Below are 6,700 nucleotides of genomic sequence, written 5' to 3' on the forward strand. Positions count from 1 at the left end.
GAGAGAACAGTCGCTGGAGATGGATGTCATGCTGGGTAAGATGGAGGTTCAGAGAAAAAGAGGAAGACTCCTGGAGATGGATCAGCCAGGTGACATCATTGATGGCGTCAAGTGTGGCAGCGGTAGTGAGGTTGGCCCAGGATCAGACATTGTTTCATTCTGCTGTGCATTGGGTCACTATGAGTTGGTTCCGACTCAGTGGCACCTGACAACAACAACATCACTTAGTCTTCCCACACTTCCATTTTCTTCTTGGTAGTATAGTGGTTATGAATTGGGCTGCAAGCCTCAAGGTCGGCAATTCGAAACTACCAGCTGTTCCACAGGATAAAGATGAGGCTTTCTGCTCCCGTAAAGATTTACAGCCTTGGAAACCCTGTACAGAGTTGCTATAAGTCAGAACCTACTCCATGGCACATAACCACCAACCACCACCATATCAAAAAATCCACACGTCGGTCAGTTAGTCGGACTGTGATGGCTTGTGTGCTTACTGTGATGCTAGGAACTATGCCACTGGTGTTTCAAATACCAGGAAGGTCACCAGTGCTAGACAGGTTTCAGACTAAGGACAATCTAGGAAAAAGGAATAGGTAGTCCACTTCTGAGAAATTAGTCCCTGAAAATTTTATGAATAGCAGTGAAACATTGTCTGATACAGTGCCATGAGAACCTCAGGTTGGAAGGCACTCAAAATGAGATAGAGGAAGAGCTGCCTCCTTAAAGTAGAATCTATCTTAATGACATGGATGCAGTAAAGCTTTCAGGACCTTCCTTTGCTGATGGAGAATGACTGAAAATGAGAAGAAACAGCTGCAAGCATCCATTGATAGTTGGAATGTGGAATGTACAAAGCATGAATCTAGGAAACTTGGAACTCATAAAAAATGAAATGGAATGCATAAAGATCCATATCCTAGGCATTATTGAGTTGAAATGGATAGGTATTGGCCATTTTGAATCTGGCAGTCGTATTGTTTACTTTGCCAGGAATGACAAACTGAAGAGATACAATGCTGTCTGTGATAGATGATATCTATATACCTACAGCCTCAGAAACCCTATACAGTGCTGCTGTGAATTAGAATTGACTCAGTGGCACACACCAACCAACCAACACAGAAGATGAGTTAATACAACTATTATTAAAATTTAGACACCAATCATTACAACCAGTAATGAATAAATCGAACTAGAATTCTACCAACCTCTTCAACCTGAAACTTATCAAACATGCAATCAAGATGCATGATAATTACTGGTGATTGGAGTTGGGAAAAAAGAGGAGGAATTAGTTCTTGGAAAATACAGCCTCAGTGTGAGAAACAACGCTCGAGATAACAAAATAAATTTTGCAAGACCAATGACTATTCTTTGTAAATATCTTTTGCAACAACATAAACAAGGATTATACACATAGACCTCTCCATATGAAATATCTAGGAATCAAATTGACTTCATCTGTGGGAATAGACAATGGAAAGCTCAATATTATCAAGCAAAACAAGGCCAAGGGCTTTGTTTTGCTTGAGTATGGAACAGATCATCAATTGCTCATATATAATTTCAGGCTGAAGCGAAGGAAAATTGAAACAAGTCCATGACATCAATAGTACAACCTTGAGTATATTCCACCTGAATTTAGAGACCATTTCAAGAACAGATTTGATGCAGTAGGCACTAATGGCCAGAGGAATTATGGGATGACATAAAAAACATCAAACATAAAGAAAGTAAAAGGTCATTAAAAAGACAGAAAAGACTGAAGTTGATGTCAGAAGAGACTCTGGAACTTATACTTAAACATAGATTCACTAAAGCCCAAACAAGAAATTATTAAACAAAAGAACTGAATATAAAATTTCAAAAGACAGCTTGAGAAGACAGGTCTTGTATTAAGGTTTGGGGTTAGAAAACCAAATGGGAAGAACACACTCAGCATTTCTCAGTTAAAAGAACTGAAACAAAAATTAAAGTCTCAGCTTACAATATTGAAAGATTCTATGGGCAAAATGTTCTATTGGCTAATACTGAAGTATTTTATGCAAGAACTTTTGACTGTGTGGATCATGACAAGGTACAGATAATATTGCGAAGAATGTATATTCTGGAACTCTTAACCGTGCTCATGAGGAACCTGTACATGAACCAAGAGGTGGTCGTTCGAAAAGACCAAAGTACTGAATAGTTTAAAATCAGGGAAGGTATTCACTAGGATTGTACTCTTTCACCATGCTTACTCAATCTGCATACTGAGCAAATAATCTGAGAACCTGGATTGTATGAAGAAGAACTTGGCATCAGGATTGGAGGAAGACTCATTAATAACCTGTGACATGCAGATGATACAACCTTACTTGCTGAAAGTGAAAAGAACTTAAAATACTTACTCATGAAAATCTAAAATCACAGCCTGCAGTATGGGTTACATCTCAATGTAAAGTAAACAAAAATCCTCATAACTGTATCAATAAATAACATTAAGATAGAGGAAAGATTGAAATTTTCAAAGGCTTCATTTTGTTTGGATCCACAATCAACATTCATGGAAGCAGTAGTCAAACAATTAAACTACATATTGCAATAGGCAAATTTGCTGCATAGACCTCTCTTTAAAATGTTCAAGAGCAAAGATGTCAGTTTGAGGACTAAGGTGCACCTGACCCAAGCCATGATATTTTCAATGGCCTTATATGCAAATAAAAGTTGGAGACTTAATAAGGAAGACCATAGAAGAATTGATGTTTTAGAGTTATGATTTTGTAGAAGAACATTAAAAGTACCATGGACTGTCACAAGAACAAAGAAATCTGTATTGAAAGAAGCACCATACTTAGAAGCTAGGATGATGAAACATTGTCCATGATATCAGGAGGGACCAGGTCCTGGAGAAGGACACTGTGCTTGGTAAAAGGGATGGTCAGCAAAAAAGAAGAAGTCCCCCAAAGAGATGGATTCCCACAATGGCATTAGCAATGGTTCAAGCATAACAATAATTGTGAGGATGGCACAGGACCAGGAAGTATTTCATTCCGTTACACAAAGTGTCGTTATGAGTTGAAACCAACTGGACAGCTCCTAACAACAACAACATGAGCAAAATATTGAATGATATAGAAAGCATCAAAAGAAAATGGAAGGAATATACCAAGTCACTACCAGAAAGAACTGTTTGATATCCATACATTTCAGTAGGTAGCAGATGATCAAAAACCCATGTAATTCAGAAAGAAGTCTAAACTGCAGTGAAGGCATTAGGGTAAAACAAGACCCTAGGAATTGATGGACTACCAACTGAAATGTTTCAACAAATTTATGCAGTGCTGGAAGAACTCATTAGTCTATGCCAATGAATTTTTAAGACAGCTACCTGGCCAACTGACTGGAAGAGATCCATATTTGTCCCAATTCTAAAGAAAGGTAACCCAACAGAAGGTAGAAATTATTGAACAATATTATTAATATCACATGCAAGTAAAATTTAGCTGAAGATCATTTTAAAATGGTTGCTGCAGCACATCAACAAAGAGTTGCCAGAAGTCCAAGCTGGATTCAGAAGAAGACATCAGATAAATATTGGCTAAAAGTAGAGAATACTAGAAAGATGTTTATTTATGTTTTGTGGACTATGCAAAGACATTGGGTTGTGTGGATCATAACAAACTGTAGATAAAAAGTATGAAGAATGGGAATTTCAGAACACTTAATGTGCTCATGGGGAACCTGTACATAGACCAAGATGCAGTTTTTTAACAGAACAAGGGGATCCTTACCGAATGGTTTAAAATTAAGAAAGGTGCATGTCAAGGTTGTATCCCTTAAGCATACTTATTCAATTTATATACTGAGCAAATAATCCAAAAAACTGGACTATATGAAGAGGAACATGGAAGTCTCATTAGCAACCTGCAATATGCAGATGACACAACCTTGCTCGCTGAAAGTGATGAGGACTTGAAACACTAGCTGATGAAGATGAGAGAATACAGCCGTCGATATGAACTACTCAGTGTAAAGAAAACAAAAATCCTCATAACTGGACCTAAACAACATCATGATACACAGAGAAAGGATTGAATTTGTCAAGGATTTCATTTCAGTTGGATCCACAATCCGTACCTGGAAGCTAGTCAAGGAATCAAATTATGTATTGAACTGGGCAGATCTGCTGCGCAAGATCTCTTTAAAGCATTAAAGAGCAAATATGCCACTTTGATGACTAAAGTATCCCTGATTCAAGCTAAAGGTATTTTTAATTGCCTTATATTCATATGAAAGCTGGGCAATGAATAAGGAAAATCAAAAGAGATTGATGCACTTGAATTGTGATACTGGAGAAGAATAGTTAAAGTACCATGGACTTCCAGAAGAACAAACAAATCTGTCTTTGGAGAGTGCAGACAGAATGCTCCCTAAAAGCAAGGGTCATCCAAAAACAGAGGAAGATCCCCAATAAGGTGGATTGACATAGTGGTGCAACAAAGAGTTCAAACATAACAAATGAGGATGGTGCAGGACTGAGCAGTGTTTTGTTCTGTTGAGAATAGGGTTGCTATGTGTTGGAATCAATTCAACTGCACCTAAAAACTACATGTAGGAGTCCTGGTGTGGCACTGTGGACTAATGCGTCAGACTGCAAAGTCATTTGAACTGTAAGTTTGGTGGCTCAAGCTCACCAGCTGCTTCTTGGAAACCCTATACAGGGTCGCTATGGGTCAGAATTGACTCAACAGCACTTAACAATGATAACAACATATAAGGAAAGCTAAGTAAATGAAAAGGAAGACAATCAATAACTTCAAAAATAAAAAAGTGAGGAAACGTATAATGAACATACAGCAATGTTCCCAACAATATTATGAATCATGTAATGAATGCAAAGTCCTTCAAAGTGTACAAGAAGTAAAACCTAATCCAACAGAAGTCAACTGATGTTATTTAATATTAATTAATCAAAATATATACGTATACAGGTTAATGTCAGTAGTAATAACCAAAAGAATTTTTAAAATGGCTCTCTTGGGAGCACAACTGAGAGAAGCAAGGAGGAAAAAGGAAGGAAATTATTGTATCTTACGTGATTCTATTTCTACTATTTGATTTTGAACTTAGGGTATATATTATTTTGAAAAAGTTAAAAGTACATTAAAATAGAGCTCTTGTAAGTTTCAACAAGAAATCACAAGAAAAAAATTAATAAAACAAAACTAAAGGCAAAAAATGGAGTCCTGGTGTGGTGCTGTGGGTTAATGCACTAGACTGCAAAGTTGGTTTGATCTGCAAGGTCAGCAGTTCAAGTTCACCAGCTGCTTTTTGGAAAACCTAAACAGGGTTGCTATGCACTGGAATGGACTCAACAGCACATAACAACAACAGCAACAATTTGGGGATAATACTATCAGCTTTAGTAGTGCTGGTATGGCGCTGCAGGATAACGTGCTGGACTGCAAAGACAAAGACAAAAATACAATGAAAGCATGATACCAAGTAATTTGAAAATATAGATAAAATAAATTATTTTAAAATAAAATAAAAATACTTTAAAAGGAAATAAAATCGGAACAGATCAATAACCAAAAGTAAAATTGAAAAGATAGTCATAGAGAAACTACCAAACCCAACCAACTGAAACAGTCAGCTCTAATCATGTAGAAACAGATAATAATCAAATTATAAAACCATTCTATAGCATAAAAACAGATATAATCCTAGCCCATTCTGTGAGGCCAGAATAATTTCATAACAAAATCACAGAAAGTATGTAGGAGAAAGAGAGAGAGAGACACACACACAGAACAATATAGGTCAGAAAGATCCTAAAAATAAAATTCTATTTTACATTTTAAAAAATCATGATTAATAAATGTTATTTTTATCAAGAACTCAAAGCTAAAGAATGAAAGTATAATTTAACCAGGTATCAAAAATATCTTACATATATGAAAGAATGGGAATGCTTGGTTCTGTAGGATAAGCACTGGAATGTGAACCACAAGGTCTACCAGCTGCTCCATGAGAGAATGGCATACAGCCTCGGAAATCCTATACAGGATCCCTATGATTTCAAGTCAACTTGACAGCAATTAACAACAAAAACAATGTGAAAGGAAAAAGCAATAGAAGAAACCTTTCTTGATACAAAAAATAAACAGGAGTATTTACCTTTAATGTAAACCAACTGTTAATGAAATACTAGGAGCACATTTACAAAGGAAGAAAGATCTTCTTGCTACTACTAATTTTACTAGTATTCACTGGATATTGGAGGTCCTAATAATTGAGATTTTATATGAAAAATAATTTTTATCTAATACTTAAAGTATATCAAATAGTGAAGTTGGGCGTCAGAAAGTGTTACAGAAATCAGAAACCCAAATCCCATTGTTGTCGAGTGGATTCTAACTCAGCAACTCATTAAAACAGAATAGAACTGGCCCATAGGATTTCTTAGGTTGTAATCTTTAGGCTGGGGCAGGCTGCCATATTGTTTTACTCAGAGTAGTTGGTTGGTTTGAACCTCCAATCTTTTAATTAGCAGGCAAGTGCTTTAACCACTGTGCCACCAGGGCTCCTTTTTGAAACCTGAGAGATTGTTTAATTCACATACAAGTGAAGAAAAAAATGCCAATAACACCTCAGAGCAAATGACAAATGACAGTTAAGTGATTTACTAATAAAAGATCCCCAGCTGTTATTTGTT

This window comes from Chrysochloris asiatica, unplaced genomic scaffold, assembly GCF_000296735.1.
Source record: "Chrysochloris asiatica unplaced genomic scaffold, ChrAsi1.0 scaffold00087, whole genome shotgun sequence".
Classification (NCBI taxonomy): domain Eukaryota; kingdom Metazoa; phylum Chordata; class Mammalia; order Afrosoricida; family Chrysochloridae; genus Chrysochloris; species Chrysochloris asiatica.